We start from the raw sequence: 23092 nt of genomic DNA, 5'->3' as shown, positions 1-23092 counted from the left end.
TGAATTTAACGAGTGAAATACAATTATTTCAGTAGGAATCCACAGGAAACTGGAATTTTTCCTGAGGGTGAAAGATTTCCCCACATAGATTTTGCAAACTTGACCCTGTGTGAGCTGTGCTTCTTCTAAGCTATCAGTTCACTAATTGACAGGTGCCTTTTTTTTGGGAAATGTTTCTGTGTGTTTGTAAACCTCAGTGTATCATCACCAGTCTGTTTGTGATGGGTGACACATTACTTCCTGGGCTGCCCAGAAAGAATGAAGGCCATAAAAGGGAAACCACAGAATAGTTTTGCCTCGCAGAAACATCAGATGAAAGAAACTGTCCAGACTGACACATACGAGGAAATGTATGCAAAATATTTCAGTCAATACTAAATGCAAATACAGAAAGTCTTAACTAAAAAAAAAAAGAAAAAGCTTTTGCTGAATTGCTCTGTTTTAATATTAAGAAAGTTTACAATTTAATATTAAGAAATATACTTAAATTTGACTTGAAATGGAAATGTGCCCCACTTTCTAAATGCATACTCTTGATCTTCTTGTGAATAATTACATGTTTTTGACCATGTAATTTTTAATCAAAACTCAATCTTCTGACATATGACTTCTCGCTGGCGACTTCCCCCACTTATTTAATACGCATAAGTCCAACCACCTTCTTACAATCAACATTCAGATGTGCCTCCATTCAATCATCAACCGATAGACAAAAGCAATTTTTTTTTCTTTTTGATAATCCATTTCACTCTGATGTGTGTCAGAACGGAAGAACACGATCTGTCACTACTTCTGTTACATTGCGACTTTAAAGACACCGGCTTTACTGGCTGTTTTTCTTTCTAGATACATTGTTTCCAAAAGGTCTTAATCAATAAATAGATTGTTTTATTGAAATGGGTTGTTTTTTTCCCCCTCTCATTAGGAAGCCACTCCCTCTATTACAGGAACACACCTGTTGCCTATTGTATGTGTTCTCTTAAAATACTCTTTTTGGCTGAGAAATAATTAATGTCCGATGAAGGCCTTCAATTTGTCCAAAACATTATTGTTTAATATAAAATAAAATAAAAGTCAAGTTTATGTTTGTAGAGTGAGTGTTGCCATTTTTTCTAGGATCTGAAATTTACTACAAAAATAAGAAATGCATTTCAACAAGATATTCAGGAAACTTTAACTTTGCTAAAAATAGTAACAGACACTGATACTAAGAACTCAAATGTGGCTAAAATATATATATTTTTTGTACCAGAATCTACAAAAGCATTAAGGGCCTGTGGCTGTAATGGTTAAGTTGTACTGAATGCCCCAAGGGCCCCCTTTGGCCTTACTTTGGCCCTGTTAGTCTAGTCCATAATCCAGCCCCGGCCACATTCAAAGCCACTGTAATATAGCTAATATATACCACAATAATGCACATTAATCTAACATTATTCTGTGACTACATGCAGCAAGTATCTGCAATTCTGTATCAATGCAGCAAGTTACTTGACATTCTAGTTAGGCTAATGATCTCCTTGTGTTGGTCCTAATCTTGCCCTTTTCCCATAAAGAATTACCAAACAGTCTAGTTCAGAATTATTGTCTATAATATTAACATATGGCAGTGGTCACACAAGGATGAATATTACTACCTTGTCTGTGTATGAGAAAAATGAGTATATTGTGCAATTCCTGTTTTCAGTTGTTGATGAGTTCCAGACAAGTAACTTAAGAGTGAGCACAGGTTGACACGCAAACCATTGATCTACTGTAGGTTACTCAGTTTGGGACTCTCCAGGATTGGTTTCAACCCCAGAGATGTTTGGAAAGCAACATAATGTTCTTCATAGTTCGTGATACATGTTCGTGTTTCAAATCTCACTCCCTGTCTGTGCCTTCAGAATCTTCCCATAATGAAGTGACAAAGTCAATCCCGCTTCACCCACTTGTCTCAGAATCGAGCTTCCCATCAGTGCAGCTAAATGGGTAGTGTGGGATTCCCCATTGAATCATATTCCTTTGCAAGCAGAGCGTTAATTTCTTAGTCTCTGACACTTTGACCCTCGGCTGCCATATGATTTTAGGCCAGAAGATTGGTTACAGCTTGTTTTATTGTTTGCCTTCAGCATATGTTTTGCTGTTTTGCAACAGGTTACCAAGAAGTCAAGGCAGTTAACCCCTTAAAGGAATCATTTTGGGTTATACACAAGTTCAACTGACAGAAGCTGTGGCATAATGTTGATTACTACAAATAAATGTTGTTTTCTTAAAAAAAAAATTACAATGGAAGTGAATGAGGCCTATATTTTTAAGGATTTAAAAGCATAAATATGAAGCTTACGATAGTACTTACATTCGTTTTTCTGATAAATCCTCCTCACAGAAAAACTTACATATGGACCCTATTAACTTCCATTGTAAGTGCATCACTGTAACCCAGATTTTTGCTTTTTTAAAGAAAAGTAGAGACCAGATTAAAAACGTATTTGTTCCAATCAACACATGCCACACATGTTGTCGACTGAGTTTAATTAATTTTCTTTACAGATATTACACTTTAAAAGATACACTAATAAAAATCCAACTGCTAAAACAAACTAAGGATGATATTTATTCGATGGCTAAAGCAGAATGAAATTTTCACGATAGGAAATATGTCAAAACAAGCTTTTGAAAGGCACACCGGAACCACTTCGGGGTATGTGATTATCTGAGAGTTTGTGTGTGTCATTAAAGGTCTTGTCATAGAGGGATATAAATGGAGAGCAGTGACAGCTATCACACCGCAGGCACGTAAAGTGCAACTTAAGTCCACATAGACGCGCACAAAGTGTAGGATACCTTTTACACACCTGCTGACAAACATCACTTGCCTTGTAATTAAGTGCCGGACAAAACATTTTCTCTTTCTTTCTTTCATGCCTTGCGCTTTCCACACTCTATTTTGTGACGAGACAGGCCGTCTGTCAGCATATGCTTGTTTTGACTGAGCTAAACCTGTATTACTGCCGGGAACTCAAATGCATGTCAACAAAGCTCTATGAACAAATGCACAGGATAGGCTGGGTGTGAGGTTTTTGTGCACGTCAAAATGGTAACATAATGATGTACAAATGATTGCTTTTGTACAAGTAAAATGAGTAGATCATCTTCACAATCCCTGGTGACATTAAAGTTACAAAGCTGGAGAACAAAATTTCTATGCTTATTTCCAGACTTAAAATATCCTTTTGTTTTTGTTCAGTCAATAAGACCACTACACAATGGATGAAGATCACTAAATCATTCCTATTTCCACTGAAATTCAAAGGTGCGATCAGTAATGTTTTGTTTATGTTGCATGCCATTCTGAAAATGCACCATTGGAAGTCAGCCATGATTAATTTATTCTGCAAATAAAAGTCTCCAATAACAGTGGTGTTATAATGATAAAGTTCTTAGTATTGTGATCCAGCGCTGTTAGTGTTCACTCTTAAAAAATAAAGGATGTTTATGGGAATCTGTGGTTCGATTACGAACCTTGAACATCCATAAAACTTTTCTATTGCACAAAAGGTTCCTCAGATTATTAAAATGTTATAATGTTCTTCATACTAAGGCAGTAATGGTCCTGTGATTCATTGTTCACTGAAAAGCTCTTTTGAGAAACAAAAATGGTTCTTAAAGGGGTGGTTGACTGTTTTTTGAGCTCATGAGCTCATTTAGTGGATAAAAGTGTAAAATTTCTCCATTTAAACATTTGTTTTGTTCTCTATGTTCTATTGTGAATAAAATATTGGTTCATGTGATTTGAAAGTCTTTTAGTTTTCATTTTATTCAAAAAAACAAAAAAAAAAAAAAAAAAAAACGTCCCAACATTTACGGAATTCGGGTTGTAATAACGGGATTAAGAACCACTGTTGTACGGCAAAAAAAAAAAAAAACTTATATAATAAATATAATATAATATTAATATTATATACAGTAATACATAATATAAGACAATACAGGGCCATCCATAGGGCAGTGCAACTAGGCCCCATGCCAGCTTGGGACGGCCCTATATAAATAATACTACAATATCATAGTAGGCTGCAGATTTTGAGACAACATTTAATACATTATAATATATAAATGATGTGAAAACATAATTGTGTGAGTGAAAAATGTACAGGAAATTTAAACAATATTTACTCAAAATATTTAAAAACTTACTTTGGAAAACTTATTTGCTTAAATAAATTTGATTATTTAGCACAATGTTTATTCAAAATTTAGTAAAATAAAACAAAATAAGTAAATATACAATAAAATTAAATATATTCGACAAATAACATTTGCTCAAAAATCACTCAGAAATATCTGAGAATTCAAAATGTGCATTACTCATTGCTAATGATCGCTGTACACATTGGAACCGACAAAATTTGGCAAATGGTTTTGGCTGATGCTGATAATCTCAAAATAATCAAATATCTGCTGCCTCTGAGTGACCACTTTATGTTCGATAAAACACTATTGATATGACTGACATTTTATTATGTCTTACATTTTTAAGCCTTTTTATATTGCTAATTTCTTTATGTAAGAAAGTTTTTAATAAGTAATGAGTAAAACAAATTCCTACTAAGAGATCACAACACAACACAAACTGTAGTGAACTGTGTGAGATTCTAACTCCGCCCACTTTGGGTTGACCAATCCAGTGTGAAATCATTTCCTGCCTGAAGAGCTGCCTTGTTGTGTAATCAGGAGAGTGAGAGAGAAACAGAGAGCCGTGTTTGATTTCACTTTCACTTTTCAGAGCTGACTCACCCGGGCGTGAAACATACGGACAAACACACAAAAATATACACAGAATTACAAAAAAACCCTATCAAAACACACCCAGCATGGCTTTCACATACCCTGAAGCACGGAGGGATAACAGTAAGGTCAGTGGTACTTTCACTTGGGGTTTTGCACATCTAGTCTTTCATTCATTCGCTTGCTCTTCCTCTTTCTTTAAGACACATGAAATGCACAAACAAATAGCGCGGACAAGAAAGACTGACTAGAACACATGAGCAAGCTTTTTCCATGTGTCATGAGAGTGCAGGAGTTTAGTGTCTGTGAAGATATCTAGTGGTTATGTGTCAGAAGTTGCATATGGTAGCTGATTGCATTATGGTTTCCTTGCAGCGCGGGTTTGCCTCAAGGCCTGGTTTAACAGATACGCAACTACCTGGAAACCGAATGTGTCTTGTTTCTATTTTCTCCCAGTGCAGACATGCCTGCTGCTCATAACATTGGTGTTTTGTTTCAAAGGTGGATGATTATCATGGCGTAAAGGTCTCAGATCCATACCACTGGCTGGAGGACCCTGACAGTGAGGAGACAAAGGTGACCCACACACGTGGCCCCCTTTATATCACGATGGACCTTTTTTTTTCATCATTACAGGGATAGGATAGCGGAGGAGTGACGGGAAACGATGGGAAAGAGAGGGAGGGCTGGTATGGGGAAATAACCAGAGAATATTTAAAGTTGGGTCACCCTCAAAATATTGGAAAATGTGCCCTTTTCACCAGGCAACCTCTCAATGACTTCTGTTATGCTTTGACTAAAATTACTACTCCCTAATAACAGATAACTTTTGGCATTTTTTCATATGAAACAGGATGATGACTGATATTACATACATGAAATAAGACTCAAGCCCTATTAGGATTGTAATTGTTTCTCATGGGGACGTCTGTAAAAATAAACTCAACTCATATAACTGTATATTGTCAGCTGTAAACTATATCTTTTATTGCTTGGGAAATTAATAAATTCATATTTAATTTAATAATAGGAAAATACATCCAATTTATTATTTGATTATTTGAATATCCTATTTAAAATCAGGAAAACTGACATGCAGCTACAGTATAAATGGCTTCAAAATGACGGATGTCATTTTACAAATATGGAAATTTGCAGAAATAGTTAACGTAAACTCTAAAATTTACATAAGGGAAACATTTGACCTCGCTACTTGTTCTGCTAGTAAAATTAGCCGTGGAAGCCCATACCATAATAATGGCCCATTTCAAAAGTTTACATGATTTTGTTTTGCATTTTTTTTTTCTTCTTAACAGCTCTCGCTTACTGTAGTGGAGAGGTGATATAACAATATTCTTGTTAACAATTTCCAGCATTTCATTAATGAAAATGTCCATATTAAAATTGTGTGCACATTATCACAAAGCGCAACAGTTACCATATGGTGCTTTGCAGTGTTTAAAAAAAAATCCCTTCTTGTAAATGCCACAGAAATGTGGATTCAGGCGATAATTATATTAACACACAACATTACCTTGGTATATGTCCAAATAAAAAACAAAAAAAAAACAGCTAGGAGTTTTACATGGGTGGAGGGAGAAAACACAAACGTTCTGTAGTCAGGTGGCAATAAAATCACCAACTAGCCCCTGTAAATGTTAAATTTACCTTACCGTTCAACTAGTGCTTTAGTTGCTTTATGAACCTGCTGGATCACTGCTGCACTGTTGGCATTTGGTCAACAAAACTTCATTTAAAGATGGCCAAAATGGTTACTCTGTCTCTTTAAAGGTGTACACAGTTTTTCTCCAGTATTAGTTTTAGAAAAATGTTTTATCCTGCATAAAGCAAGTGTACCCCTCATGGGCGCTGCCATGTTGACATCCAACGACTAGCTCAATGACTACTAATGCCACAATCAGTCACTCACTTTCCAGCATAAACCGCCAACAATCCTCCAAAAAATCATTGAAACTGAATCCAAGAATGTCCATTGTGTATGCGTATTATAATAGAGAGAAAAACAGCCAAGTTTATATACTAACCTCATGCATCCAGGCCAACAGTTGTCAATATAGAGTAAAATGTATTTCCCATATTCCTACAGTGCCAATTTATAGTATACTTAATTATGCTGTTAATAAGATGAGATTCAATACCCAATCAGATTTTTCTCTGTTCACAACCACACACAAATTCTAAGCTACAAATGCAAAATGTTAAGGATTTATTCCTTTTCTAAGTCCACTTCAACTAAGGTTGCAATAAAAATGCTGTTAGGACTGAACCAATTAGTTTAACAACCATTTAATACTAGAACTAAATTCTGTATCATTTTTAGGTTCACCAGCATATATGCATTGCAATGAATTACAGCAGGGCTTTTCCAAATTGGAGTTTGCAAACCCCTGTGGTTCATGAGTTGATGAAAAGCTAATAATGAATTAAATCATAAAAATGTAAATTTAATATAAATAAATAATTTTAAAATAATAAAACAAATCAAAACATCTGCTAAAACAATATTTAATAGAAAACTGATATATATATATATATATATATATATATATATATATACACTGTATGTTTTGACCTCAGAGAACCACGAACATGCAAATGTTTTGTGAAATTATTAAAATATATTAAATTAAAATATCTCAAGGGGACTTTTAAGTAAATAAAGGGGTTTGGCTGACAATGAAAGTCCTTGGAAAATCCTTTCATTGCAGTACTGATGTCACACTGACATAATTTAACAGGCTGACTGACAAAACAGTTACAAGCTTTCGTGAGCTAAAATGACTTTCTCTTTCTTATCAGACAAGGTAAACAATACATACCACCATTTACGCTGTATTTTTAGGTTTACCCTGTTTTGTTTCCTGGTCTCCACCCATGGCCCACATTACCGGAACAAAGAAATGTGTAGAAAAATTTACATATAAACAAGTTCTCTGTGTGCATGACAACGACCATTTTAACATTGTCCCTCACCCGCCCTGCAGATGTTTGTTGAAGAGCAGAATAAGTTGACCATGCCATTCCTGGAACAGTGTGTGGTCAAAGAGCTGTTTCACCAGCGCCTCACAGAGCTCTACAACTACCCCAAATACAGCTGTCCTTACAAGAGAGGAAAGAGGTAGCGATCAGACCAACAGACAACACCAAACACAGTCCAGGCCCACCGTATAAGAACACAAACTTTTCACACTGACAAGCATTTTTCACATTCAGAAGAGTTACATTAAAAATAAAAATAGCACACAACATAAAATGTCACCTTGTGTAATGCATATACCATCATATACTTAAATAATTGAAATAAAATACATTTAATCAACATTCTATTTTAGATATTTCTATTTCCATAACGAGGGTCTGCAGAACCAGGATGTGCTCTATGTGCAGGACTCTTTAAACAGTCCCGCGTCTGTGTTCTTTGACCCAAACACTCTCTCAGAGGACGGAACTGTGGCTCTCAAAAGTGAGTTTGATTGATTGGTTGATTCATAATATATTTACAAACAACTGTAATGCACTTACTGTACACTAGCGTCCTAGTTTTTCCTATTCACTCTCTCCTGGCCTCTTCTCTTTTATCCTTTCTTTACACGTCCTGACAGGTTTCATTCCTGTTTAAAAAGAGACAATATATCCATAGTCAGACCACAAACAAATATAAACATAAATATGGGGAATAATGATAATAAATGAGTGCATAATAACAACACAATTATAACACAATTATAACTACTTAAAATGAAAGAATGTTAGAACATTATTTATGCAAAACCAGATCATTTGCATAAATGGTAAACCAGACTACTTTCCCTTCTCAGTCTTTTCCTGGAGTGGTTGCTGTAATAGTTTATTGATGTTTTTGTTGAACAGGTTTGGAGATAAGCTTCAGCCCTGAGGGACCGTGTGTCTTTCAGTAAAATATACAGCTGGAATTTTTAAGTTATGCATATCCGCACTGCTTAAAGGAAAATTCATATATGACTCGTGCTAATGAAATCAATTTAATTCAACTGCACATTCATATAGGCGACAATGTTTTTTTCTTTAATCATTGCCTGTAAATCTAATGTTGATAAACTTTTGATAGCTGAGGAATACCCGCAGCTTTTTATTACAGTAATCCCGACAGCACGTCTGCCAAGAATCCTTCATATCACTGTATTTTACAGCTTTGCCTTTCCTCATTTTTTGTCTTTCATCCCTTTGACCTCTTTCTATCTGTCTTTCTTACTCTTTTGCACACCCTCTATCAAACAGCTCTGTTTTGCACAGTAACAGAGTTTCTTTATGTTGATACTTTCCATTTAGATTGCATTAGTTTCAGTCGCACCATTGAAGTTGACAATTCTGTGTTTAAATTACCAAATTTGGATTTCATCATAGCTTGTTGATCATTTTCATGTCTGTTTTGTACTTGTTGATGTACAGTGGGTCGCTTGTCAGAAGAATGTGAGTATTTTGCATATGGCCTGAGCAGCGCGGGCTCTGATTGGGTGACTGTACACTTCTTGAAGGCTGATGACCTCACCAAATTGCCAGATATTCTGGAGAGGGTGAAGTTCAGTTGCTTGGCTTGGACCCATGATGCCAAAGGCATCTTTTACAACAGCTACCCTCGACAGGACGGCAAAGCTGATGGTATGTGCACATCAATGGCAAATTACATTACTTTCCTTCTTCGCTGACATCACTTAAGCTATTTAGCTATACAGCCATTGTTTTAAGAAATGTGGATAACACTTTAGTATATGGACCAATTCTCACTATTAACTAGTTGTTTATTAGCATGCCTATAATTAACATATTGACTGTTATGCTCATAAACAGTATTGGGGTATTTTAAAAGTAATGCATTACAATATTGCGTTACTCTCTAAAAAAAGTAGCTAATTTCATTACTTACTTTTTATGGAAAGTAATGCATTACATTACTTTTAAGTTACTTTTTAAATATGGGCAGGGCTTGCTTGCTTGTTTTTAATATAAAAAAGTTCTTCTTTCACAAATGTAAAAGCCCTTTTCACAACAAAAGTGAAGTGAATACGCCTAAATGTAAATTCATGTCTGTACAGTAGAGGGCGTAGCCCAAACAAATTGCATGAAGAATATGACGCGGGAGAAGAAAGTTCAATACTATTCAGCAATAACAGAAACACAAATGTGTCGTTTTTGCTTAGTATGGTTGAATTGGATCATCGAAGGTCAGTAGCAAAGACAATTAAAAAATGGGATTAAATTAGGGCTGTCAATCTATTAATTTTTTTTATCGAGATTAATCGCATGATTGTCATGAGTTAACTCGTGATTAATCGCAATTTAATCGCACATTTTTATTTGTTCTAAATGTACCTTAAATGAATACTTTTCAAGTTTTTAATACTCTAATCAACATGGGCATGGACAAATATGGATGCTTTATGCAAATGTATGTTTATTATTATTGAAACCACAGTGAACAATAGAGCATGAAGACTAGACATGTTTTAAAGGTCATAGATGTTTTTCAAAGAACTTGTTCATGTCTATTAGACACATGAAAAAATTCCAGGTTTCCATTACTTGTCTTTCTTTGCTCTGAGCAATTTACTTACACAAACCTGTTTACATTTTTTGCAGGACAGGGCAGCTCACTTCTTCTGAAAATGCAAAATTTACATTTTTTATTAGATTAGTTTGCCTCTCTGTGCCCACATACTGTATTTTGATGCAGCTAAATTCTCAATAAAACTGTTTTCATTGGTATATTTTACTGTTTCTGTTGTCAGACAACGGAATTAATATGAAATAGTGACTTAAACGCGAGCCAGGAAAACTACATAACCAGCTCTCCCTTCCAAGATGTTAATCTGCACAAAAATCCTGAAAATTGAGCCGTCGTCTGATGAAATCAAATACACATAAGATAATGACAATAGCTGTGCTGTGATTTCGGCTATACTTGCATGTAAAATTAGAGAAGCAACATAATATCTGTGTTTAACTAAAGCGCTGCTCCTCTCCGCCGATCGCTGAACAATGCAGACGCACAGAGAGAGAAAGAAAGGGGTGCGCACTGGGAAAGCAAGACCTCGCGCTCGCGCGGCAGTACCAGCGAGTCTCAGAAAATAAATAAGGTTTGGGCAAACCCTAAAGATTTGTCGCTAGGCTAAAGGGGTCTGCCAAGTCGCTAAGTTGGCAACACTGTGCATCTCCATTTCTCCAAGTACGGGCTAGGCCACGGGTCAAACAGAAAATGCGCGTTACGTTAATCGCGCGTTAATAAAATCATTGCCATTAAAATTAATTTAACTTTGACAGCACTAGATTAAATACATAAATGATATTTGTCTTATTTAAAATATTTAATTATTGTCAGTCAGTACATGGGAAACAAAGTAACTGGCATTACAGGTTTAAATAAGTAACTTAGATATTTCCTTCTAAATTAGAAAGTAACGCGTTACTTTACTAGTTACTTAAAAGTAATCTGATTATGTAACTTGCGTTACTTGTAATGCTTTAAACCCAACAATGCTTATAAAGCACATATTCTGCATGACTATTCTACATCCCTAATCCTACACAATACCTAAACTTAACAACTACCTCACTAACTATTAATAAGCAGCAAATTAGGAGTTTATTGAGGAAAAATTAATGGTTTGTTAATGGCGAGAAGTGGACCTTAAAATTAAGTGACCAAAATGTATATTCGGTCTGCTTCTAGTATGAAATAGGCAACCCACCCTGTAAAATAGGTTCTGAATGGTAATTCTTGTTGATTTTCAGTGATTTACTTTTTCGTTATGTCCATTCTAGGCACTGAGACCACAACAAACCTAAACCAGAAGCTTTACTACCATGTTATTGGCACAAGCCAATCAGAAGACGTCCTGGTGGCAGAATTTCCTGACAACCCAAAATGGCACAGTAGCCTTACTGTAAGAGAACACCAAATTTATACAAAACCCACTTTTTGGGAAGATAAAATTATGCAACTTGCTTAATCTTATGATTCACACAATGTGACGAAATATTTATAAAGAATTTGACAAAATTACCTTGCCTAAAATTAACTGTTCTCTTTTTTGTGTGTGTGGTTGTCTTTTTCTTACACAATCCTTCCACCATTTCTCCTTTTCTCCTCATCTGTCCAGGTCTCTGATGATGGCAGGTATGCTGTGCTGTCCATCACTGAAGGTTGTGAGCCAGTCAACCGTCTGTGGTACTGTGACCTGCAGCAGCTGCCCAATGGCATCACAGGTCAGTCTGCATGTGGAAATGCTTGGGATGTGGGATGCCTAGTAGCAAACTAAAATGAAAAAAACTTAACTATAAAACATTGAAAGGACTACTATATTACAGTATATAAATGTTTGAAAGATGGGGTCTGTAAGATGTTTTTGAAAGAAGTTTCTTTCCTGCTCAGCAAGGTTGCACAGTAATATTACCAATAATAACGTGGAATATTATTACAATTTAAAAAACAGGTTTCTTTTTTAATATATTTTAAAATGTAGTTTATTCTTGTGTATTTTCAGCATCATTACTCCAGTCTTCTGTCACGATCCTTCTGAAATAATTCTAATATACTGATTCAGTGCTTAAGAAACATTTCTTATTACTATCAATCACAGTTATGCTGCCTAATATTGTTGCGTAAGCCATTACGCATTTTTCAGGATTTTTTGACGAATAGAAGTCAATTTATTTGAAATAGAAATGTTTTGTAATAATGTAAAAGTCTTTACTATCACTTTCGATCAATTTGATGCATACTTACTGAAAAAAGCATTAATTTAATAGTAATGTTATTCAAGGTTTGCTGCCATGGGTGAAGCTGGTTGACACATTTGAAGCGCAGTACACATACATCACCAACGAGGGCACCGTCTTCACGTTACGCACCAACCTGGATGCTCCTCGTTACCGTCTCATCACCATAGACCTGCAGAAACCAGAGCAGATACAGTGGAAAACCCTCATCCCCCAACACAAGAAGGACGTTCTTGGTAAAAGAACTTTATACTCTTGTCAACAAAAGAAGTTATAAAACTCTATGGGTTTACAAAGACAAAAACAACAACAACCACTATAAATATTAGTATTGTGATTTTACTGTTATAAATAATAATAATAATTTTTTTAATGATTTGTTTAATTGTATAATTTGATCAAATAATACTACTACTAAATAATTATTATATTTTTATATTTAATATTTATTATTATATTAATTAATAATAATAACAAACAATTTTTTTAATGAAATAAAAAAAAACACTCACCTTTAAAGTCTTCATTACAAAACAACAACAACAAAAGCTACAAATATTTTCTCTTTTATTACAACAGAAAAAATACAGTTCACAATTCATTAAGCAGGAATTATAATTAATAAATAGTGTACAATTAAAACACTAATTAAAAAATAGCTTCAAGCTGAAACCAACAAACAAAACCACTGCCAGGAAAAACACACATTTGTGTAATTAGACCTTTATCTCATAGTTACAGAGACAACTAGCCCTGGTTACTCCTACATTTTTCCCTGTAGAATGTTTCAGTTGAAACATTTTGGAAACAGAGTTAGCTCATATTTTCTTGGTTTTCACAGTAGTCGACATCTGTGGGTGAAACTGTCACAAGCCTCTACACACACGCACACACACGCACACACACACACACACACACACACACACACACACACACATACACACTTCCTCTTCACCCACACTATCATTAACTAATTTCCAATAAAAAGAGAGAACTGCAGCCTGATGGTATTTATATCTTGTCTGCAGGGTTTGTGGAGTGTGTGAATCAGCGCTATCTGCTGGTGAATTATGTGCATGACGTGAAGGATATCTTACAGCTGTATGAGCTGCAGTCAGGGAAACTGATCAGAGACCTGCCGCTAGATGTGGGCACTGTAGTTGGCCTCAGCTGCAAGAAGAAGCACCCTGACTTCTTCTACAAGTTCACCTCGTTCACTACACCAGGTAAATCACGCGCAACATTTATGCCTAAATACACTACATAACCTCAAGTATAAGGACACCCCAGCATGTGCATTTACTTTGGCAGTAAAAAGGAGATCACATAGATTTCCAGAGCAGGAAAAGTGATTTTATTCTTCATATCTAATCGCTCAGGCATAATCTACCACTGTGACCTGAGTCAACCCGACCCAGAGCCCACGATCTTCAGGCAGGTGGAAGTAAAGGGCATCAACCCGAGTGACTACCAGACAACTCAGGTCAGGCTGCAGTCTGTCCCGAAATAACACATGAATCACAGGCCACAGGAAGTTTCAGTATTACAAATACAGTATATAATATGTACACTACTGATCAAAAATAATTTTTTAATGCTGCTGAGAAAAAGTTTCTTATACTTCATTACTCCAGTCTTCAGTGTCACAATATGCTGATGTTGTTAAAAAAAACAACAACAAAAAACAAAACAAAAAAACTTTGTTGTTATTATCAGTGTTGAAAACAGTTTTACCTTGTTTAATATTTTTTGTGGAAATTTTCTATTCATCAAAGAATCCTGAAAAAAAAATGTTTCCACAGAAATATTAAGCTGTTTTCAACTGGGGTGATATTAATAATCTTAAGCAAATCAGCATATTAGAATGATTTCTGAAGGATCATGTGACACTGAAGACTGCAGTAATGACTTGTGAAAATTACATTACATTTTAATGATATATTCAAATAGAAAACAGTCATTTTAAAAATATATGCAGTCATGGTGAGCATAAGGCACTTATTTCAAATACCGTTTAAAATTTTTTAATTACTCCAAACTTTTGACTGTAATAATACACCTTAAGTATTTGTGCATAACAGGTGTTTTACCCCAGTAAAGATGACACAAAGATCCCAATGTTCCTGGTACATGCACGTGGCATAGAAAGAGATGGCTCTCATCCAGTCTTTCTTTATGGTTATGGAGGCTTTGAGAACTCAATTCAGCCATATTTCAAGTTAGTATAAAGCTCTCTGTTTGTGTTTGACTAAAGATCGCAATTGGAATGGGATGGAAAATGAAGAGAGTATGTGAAATATGAATATTCCAAACTATTAACCAATTATTTCTCTATCTGTATGTCCAGTACTGCATACCTGCTCTTTATTAGACACCTGGGTGGGATCCTGGCTGTAGCTAACATCAGAGGAGGAGGAGAGTACGGCCAAACGTGGCACAAAGGTATCCTCACTTCATTCACGCTCAGATGTGTGTCCCTAATGAAGAATGAATGATATGATATAATTCAATGAATTAACTCTAATTAGTCAACATTTTTAACACTAGTCCAACTTGAAAATTGGTAGAGAAGGACTGGTCTGAAACTCGAAGAAGGTCGCTGACTACTTTGCATAAGTGAACATAATGGCGGTGAAGTATCTGTGTGAGTCACTAGCCTGACGATCACTGCCCACTGGATTATGTGTTCGAAAAGCAGAGTTCCTGTATAGGGCTGAACTAGAAACTAACTGTTTGAAACCAAAATGTGTGAACTATTAAGACTGGTAGCTAATTAAGGTTCATGACCCCTCTTTAGTTTTCATCCAGTATGTTTTTAACATTAACAAATATTTCAACAAATTGACAATCATGATATGAATTAAAGAAGTGATAATAATAATAACAACAACAATAATAATGCTTTCTAATTATTTTATAATTATTGTACTTGTAGTCTTTCAGAAATAATAATTATTATTATTATTATTGAAAAACTTACCAAGCCACAGGACTATAACAGCAAAAAACACAGAAAACTTTCAGAAAAATGGTGACTAGTTATAATACCTAAAAATTTTTAGCAAGTGGTTCTTTTGTATATATTTAGAAATGGTCCTTCAAATGCAGCTTTTAATTGAGAAATTCACATGATAAATGTGACCCTGGAGCATAAAACCAGTCTTAAGTCGCTGGGGTATATTTGTAGCAATAGCCAAAAATACATTGTATGGGTCAAAATGATAGATTTTTCTTTTATGCCAAAAATCATTAGGATATTAAGTAAAGATCATGTTCCATGTAGATATTTGGTAAATTTCCTACCGTAAATATATATAAACTTATTTTTGATTAGTAATATGCATTGCTAAGGACTTCATTTAGACAGCTTTCAAGGCTATTTTCTCAATATTTAGATTTTTTGCACCCTCAGATTCCAGATATTCAAATAGTTGTATTTCGTTGAAATATTGTCCTATCCTAACAATACATCAATGGAAAGCTTATTTGTTCAGCTTTCAGATGATGTATAAATCTCAATTTTGAAAAATTTACCCTTATGTCCAAGGTCACAAATTTGGTTATAATAAATGTGGAAATTATAATGACTGAGTTTGTTTAGTCCAAGGCTCCAATAAACTTTTTTTCTTATATCATTTTCTTCCCTAAAAATGAAAAACCAAATTGTTACAGTAGTTTAAGCACATTCAAATACTCTTTCTGGTTTAAGCTTCAAGGTAACGCAAGTACTGTACTTTGCAACATATGAAATATTCTGCAACATATGAAATATTATTTGAATAATTTAATATAATTCGGAAGCTAGACCCATAGAATTTACAAATGGCCACACCCATTTTTACGGCAAGAAAAAGGAGGACAGGAGAAAATTAATTACAAGTAAATATTGCCTAATGCCTCTTTCCCCTTGATTCCACTGTAAAAAATCAAAAGTTGAGAAAACTTAAAAGTTTAAGGCAACCAGCCTCAGGAGATTTTTGATTTTTCTCAACTTCTTGTATTCAGTTTATACAACAAAAAGTTTGTATAAAAAGTTGAAAAGTCAAAAATCTCCTGAAGCTGGTTGCCTTAAACTTTTAAGTTTTCTCAACTTTTGATTTTTTACAGTGTTCAGTACAAGTGGCAGAGTTTACCCCACTCCCTCTACCACAAGTACCTGTAAGTTTTTAAGAAAGATTTCTGATTTCAGCTGGAACTCTTGGGAACAAGCAGAACTGTTTTGATGACTTCCAGTGTGCTGCCCAGTACCTGATCAATGAGAGATACACCACGGCCAGCCAGATCGCCATCAACGGAGCTTCCAACGGCGGCCTGCTCGTGGGTGAGTTTTTTTTCTTGGTCAGCGGTCTGAGGAAGTCAGATAGACATGATCACTTCCAGCTAATGAATAACACAACCAATAAGACTCGACTGTCTTAGCACACATACGCCTTTGCACATGGTTAAATTAGAGTGGAGCTGTAATGGAAACTTATGGACGTGCAGCTGTGCGGCTCTAATGATGTGTGCAATCTGTGCCGTTACTCACAGCTAGCTCATCTGTTGAGTAAACATGACATTGGCATTCACACTCAGAGCTTTCTCACATAAGTGGCACACACCAGCATCTGCAAGAGGCGAAGAAGCACTCGCTCCTCAGTGAAAGACTTTGTCATTCTCATTAAACAGCAAGTTTAGTAGGAGATGCAGTCGTTAGACGGGCGGCACTCGCCAGCTGCCAGCGCAGATACAGTTTCAATCTCTGTCTTATTCATAGGAGAGACAGGATTGAGTCAGTGCAGTTATTGAATATATGCAGGATTGTGCAGAATTCATGTGCGGTTGATCGTGGGAGGCACATGGAATTTGTTTAAACAGATTTTTCGCAGAACTGAACACGTCATTCAAAAGATTCTACACGTTTCTAGCCTGTTGTGTTCATTCAGATGATTTTATTTTTGCTTTAAAGTGCAACTATGAATACTATCTATACCTGAAATGGAGGAAGAAATATAGGGTAAACGTACCTATTAAGCTCACCAAAATCTACATTGAGACATTTTTTTAAATGACAAAAGCATTTCAGTTAAGATATACATCATTAAATTCAAAAAGTATGGCTGTGCTTAATGGGTACATTTTTGTACCCTTTAAGCACACCCCTGTTCCCATTAAGCTCACATCATGTTTTATTAAAAATTCTTGTTTATTTTAAGGAACATTTTTAAAGAATAATTGTAAAAAAAAAAAAAAAAAAAAAATGTTTTGAAGGTATTAAGTCAATCACAAAAAAACAGAACACTAAAATCAAGCAACAAGGCATTCAAGTCGATCAGTTATATATTCATAATGAAGTGTCATTTAAGCACATTGCAACATCTATACTAGTCCACGTTCAGCTAAGTAACACATTCAAAAATCAAATAAAACAAACCAATAAAACATTTCATTCACGGGGATGAACACAGAAACTAGCCTCATCATGAAACCTCTTTTTGAACTGGATGTCAACTTATCTATAGTCTCTTAAGGCTGGAGAACACTACACGATTTTTGCCCCGATTTTCCAAAGATTTACTGTCTGGAGAAGTTGATGCTAGATGCCAAAGATCAGAGCCTGTCTGCAGATTTGAGCTGACAGAATCCATAGAAAATCGATTAACTTAACTTAAAGTGACAACCATCAGTTAATATTTAAAGTCTGTTTATGAAGTATTTACAGACGTTCAATGTGGAAGAGCTTAAAGAGAGCACACTGAGCTTAATGGGAGCAGCAACAATTTTTTTTTATAAATTTCATGTAATATTAATTAAAATGACCGGATTTTGCTAAATAAATGTGACCCTGGACCACAAAACCAGTCTTAAGTCGCTGGGGCATATTTGTAGCAATAGCCAAAAATACATTGTATGGGTCAAAATTGTTGATTTTTGTTTTATGCCAAAAATCATTAGGATATTAAGTAAAGATCATGTTCCATGAAGATATTTTGTAAATTTCTTACCATAAATGTATCAAAACTTAATTTTTGATTAGTAATATGCATTCCTAAGAACTTCATTTGAACAACTTTAAAGACGTTTTTCTCAATATTTTGATTTTTTTGCACCCTCAGATTCCAGATTTTCAAATAGTTGTATCTCGGCCAAATATTGTCCGATCCTAACAAACCATACATCAATGGAAAGCTTATTTATTCAGCTTTCGAAAAATTGACACTTAAGACTGTTTTTGTCGTCCAGGGTCACAAATAGTCTAGGTCATGTATTAAGTTCATGCATATTTTAATATGAACAACTGTTATTAACAATATCTATGAAAGTATACTTTTTCTTATTGATGTCAAACTGAAGCTGTGTGATTTTCATAGTAGTGCACCCTTTAAGCTCACCTTACAATAATATGAAATCTTTAAAAATTACAGCACTGTAAAACGACAGACCAGCAATAAACTGTAAATTTATAACATTATGGATGTAAAAGTATAAGCCAGTAATTCCAGTAATTACAAAGTAATATGTTAGCATAGCACACAATCTTATAAAGCTAGTCAGCTAGCTGTGTTCTGTAGCATCTGTGCTATGTTGCTAAAACTATCTTTTGAATCTAATGTAATTATTTCCCACATTCCAGTTCCAGGTTATAATATGCAAAAGTATGAACATTAATCTTTTAATTTTACAATAAGTAGTGCAATTTACCAAAAAATAAGGGCTTAAACATCTAAAAAAAAAAGCACATTTAAGAGGCTCCTCTTTTGGTGAAAGTTTTCAGACAGCTTTCAAAATGGCCGCCAGATAGTGTGAACACATGGAGACCCATATCTCAGCGAGCAATGATCTGATTGACTTGAAATTACAGTAGGTATGTAGGAACAAACACATCAATTGGTTAAGACATCAAGTAGGATAATAAATTATTTTTGCTTTTTATAATCTGATCTCAAAAATGGAAGTGTACTTAATGGGTACGTGAGCTTAATAGGTACGTTTACCCTATATCAATTTTGAACAATCACATATTTTTATGTACAGTATGTATGTATATACAGTCAAACCCAAATTATTCAAACACCAGATATAATTTTTGATCATTTTTTTTTTTTACTAGTGGGTGCCGGACACTATAGTTCATAAATGTAAGTGAGGATAGCAAAATAAAGTGAACTGTGATGTATTATACCCCAAAATTCTTCATACAGTGGACTACCAGTAAAATTTGAGATCAAAAATTTTTTCTGACACTTTGACCTGACCATGTTTTGCTTAAGTGTTTTTTCTTTAGTTGCTAATGCAAACTTTTTACACCACAGACTGAACAAAATTAAGCATTGCTTGGTAATTGGTTGACCTAAATTGGTGTTATCTAATTGTTTACTTAAATTTAACAGCTGAATAATTTTTGGTTGATTGTAATCCATTACATACCTTTCTATCAAAGTTATCTGACATTATCAAGATGAATTTCTTTACATGATGACACAGTTTACCTCCATTTCCATTTTCTAAGCTATTGCAATATATAGCGAATAAACTGTGATATAATGTGAGAAATGTTGAAGGTGTCTGAATAAATTTTAGTTTGACTGTACACACACACACACACACACACACACACACACACACACACACACACACATACATACATATACATACACACACACACACATACATACATACAGTGTGTGTGTGTGTGTGTGTAATTCAAAATATATAATTCAAGTAAATATTTAATTCAGTATTTAATAAAATGTTAATAAAATAATACATTTTATTGATAGTTATTAATAAGGGATTAAACATTAAGAAAATGATAAATGAACCTGACCCTTTTTCTTAAGTTTCACCTCAAGTATGCAAAAGAAAGAATTAATAATAATAATAATATGATAAAAATAATAAAAAAATAAGAAGGTAAACTAAAGAAAATTATTGGATTTGTTTTGTTACACAGCATTTTTGTTACACAAAAATATGTAGAAAACAAAACAACCCCCAAAAAAAAAAAATAAAAAAAAATAAACACCTTACCATTCAGGGCATTCATGAATATCATGGTTGTATACAGCTCAGCTTACCACATTTTACCATGTTTTTCATTCCGCAAAATATTTAATAAATTTCCCCCTGAAATTGTGAGCCAAAAAATCTGCAGATTCCATCTGCACCTGGTCGTGGGTTACTAGTGTGTGTGGATGTGTGGGTGTGAGGTAACAATCAGAACAAGATAAAGGTGTGTAGGCGGTGCACCGGTTTGAAAACATTGGCGGTGAATAAATTACTAAGCATTTGAAAAAAGCTTCTTTATGCTGAATGTGCTAGCTAGGTTAGTATGTCTGTGTTGATCCCTATGTTTAGTCACAGTGTAGTTATGTGGCCTTTAAAAATGTGAGGTGTGTCAAATCGGGCTGTTCTATCTGAGTAATCCAAAACATGTTTAAGCCCACTCATTTAAGTACAGGTGTGTGAGTCAGTGCGTCTGGTAAATGTGGACTGTGTTTGGCCATTGTAGTCAATGGGAGAAGAGTGATCTGTGTGTTTGTTTTTTTCAGCGGCATGTGTAAACCAAAAGCCTGAGCTCTTCGGCTGTGCAGTAGCTGAGGTTGGGGTCATGGACATGCTCAAGTTCCACAAATTCACCATCGGTCACGCCTGGACCACTGACTACGGCTGTGCCGATGATCCTGAACAGTTCAAATGGCTCATCAAGTAGGGTTTCCTGGTTTCTGAAAGCCCTAAACTACTGGTCAAAGTTTGCAATAATTAAGATTTTTATTGTTTTTAGAAGAAGTCTCTTATGTTCACCAAGGCTGCATTTATTTAATCTAATTTTAGGCAGAAATATTTTTGTGAAATATTATGAAATTTTAAAATAATTTTTTTCCCCCCCAGCTATTACTTCAGTCTTCAGTGTCACATGATCCTTCAGAAATCATTCTAATATGCTGATTTGATACTCAATTATTATTAGTGCTTAATGGCTATTATTATTATCATCAATGTTGAAAACAGTTCGTTTTTGTTGCTTAATTTTATGCAAACTGTGATATTTTTTGTCTGGGTTTCTTTGATGAATAGAAAGTTTAAAGAACGGCATTTATTTTATATAGAAATCTTGATTTTTGTTTGTAATCTTACTACAGTTTCCACAAAATATTAAGCTTCATAAGCTGTTCTTACATTGATAATAATAAGAAATGGTTCTTTAGCACCAAATCATCATATTAGAATGATTTCTGAAGGATCATGTGACTTTGAAGACTTAAGTAATGGCTGGTGAAAAATCAGCTTTGCCATCACAGGAATAAAATACATTTAAAAAATTTATTCAAATAGAAAACAGTTCAAACTAAACTTTGACCTTTTCCTCCACAGGTACTCTCCTCTCCATAACCTTCCTCAGACCCCTCGAGATGGGACCCCTTACCCCGCGATGCTACTGTTGACGGCTGATCACGATGACCGTGGTTCCCCTGCACACTCTGAAGTATGTGGCCACTCTCCAGCATGGCGTGGGCCGCAGCCCTGGGCAAACTCAGCCGCTGCTGGTCAGAGTGGACACACGCAGTGGACATGGAGCCGGGAAACCCACCGCTAAAGCCATCCTGGAGGACACACACATCTTCTCCTTTATAGCTCAGACACTGAACCTCAGCTGGAGGGAATGAGAGAGAGATGCAGTAAACCGAATTAGCAATTTAAAGAAAAGAGCACAAATTATCTAGTCATTTCTAAAGATATTTGGCTTCATGCAGGGACTGAGAGAGGAGAAGGGCATTTGGGGAGTAAATGAATGGAGATATAAAACATGGAAGGTACAGAACTGATTTTTATTTTTGTTTGAGCACAGCAATGATCATTAATGTACGTTTTTTTAAATAAAAATAAACAATTGATTTTCTGATCGATCGATTCATTTTTGAATTACAGCTGTTCAATGTTTTGCAATACCTCAAATATACACTAAGGGGCAGTAAAGGACTACAACAGCCCCTCCATTGCACATACAGGTCAGGGTGGACAACAGGGAACTGTCCCAGGCCGGCCCTCCTTAAGACAGATAATCATGGTTTAAACATTTACTATAGTGAAACTGCTCTAGTAACAGTTTGTGGCAGAAATCACAAATTAATCATTTTTATAACCAGTTATGATTATGATTTTGCTTTATTATTAATATGGTTGAAATGCAAAGACCATAAATTATACTTACTGTAGTAAAACCTGTTAAATTTGTAGTTACTAAATTCACAAAAATTCCATGGTTGTTGATACTATCATTTTCTATATAAATATGATTGTGGTTACTGAAAAAACAACAACAAAAACAAGGCTGTACATAGTTGTTATGGTTGTAGGCCTACTGAAAATATCAAAGGCAGATAGTATTTGGACACTTTCTGGTTAACCTGTTGTTAAACCTGTGTGAACTTGATGGGAAATTACTTCATTTTGACTAAAAATTAACTTGGGACCGATCAATTAAAAGTAATTGCAGAAATAGCTCAGTGAAGTGAAGTTATCTCTGACCTCTGTAATTACTGCAGGAAATATCACAGACAGTTGAAGC

The 23092-nt window shown here is 34.9% G+C and overlaps 1 protein-coding gene and 1 pseudogene across 4 annotated transcripts in view; one reads left to right on the top strand and one right to left on the bottom strand.

The window, feature by feature from the left end:
- The window catches only part of prdm1b (PR domain containing 1b, with ZNF domain), a 34733-nt gene extending 22732 nt beyond the window's left edge, over window positions 1–12001 (bottom strand). For 2 of the 4 annotated variants that reach the window (XM_058754219.1, XM_058754218.1), the window contains exons 1-2: window positions 11883–12001; window positions 8311–8399 (exon numbers count right to left, since the gene is read on the bottom strand). The gene's annotated coding sequence lies outside the window, so the exon portion shown is untranslated. Of the gene's footprint in view, window positions 1–7761; window positions 7845–8310; window positions 8400–11882 lie in introns of those variants that run through there. The other 2 variants (XM_058754220.1, XM_058754221.1) reach the window with 2 other exon arrangements.
- LOC131526109 (prolyl endopeptidase-like) lies at window positions 4730–22427 on the top strand (annotated as a pseudogene).
- The last annotated feature ends 665 nt before the right edge of the window (window positions 22428–23092 follow it).

The sequence above is a fragment of the Onychostoma macrolepis genome, chromosome 19, assembly GCF_012432095.1.
Source record: "Onychostoma macrolepis isolate SWU-2019 chromosome 19, ASM1243209v1, whole genome shotgun sequence".
Classification (NCBI taxonomy): domain Eukaryota; kingdom Metazoa; phylum Chordata; class Actinopteri; order Cypriniformes; family Cyprinidae; genus Onychostoma; species Onychostoma macrolepis.
Note: the sequence above shows the minus strand (reverse complement) of the source record. Positions and strands in the feature narration are given on the sequence as shown.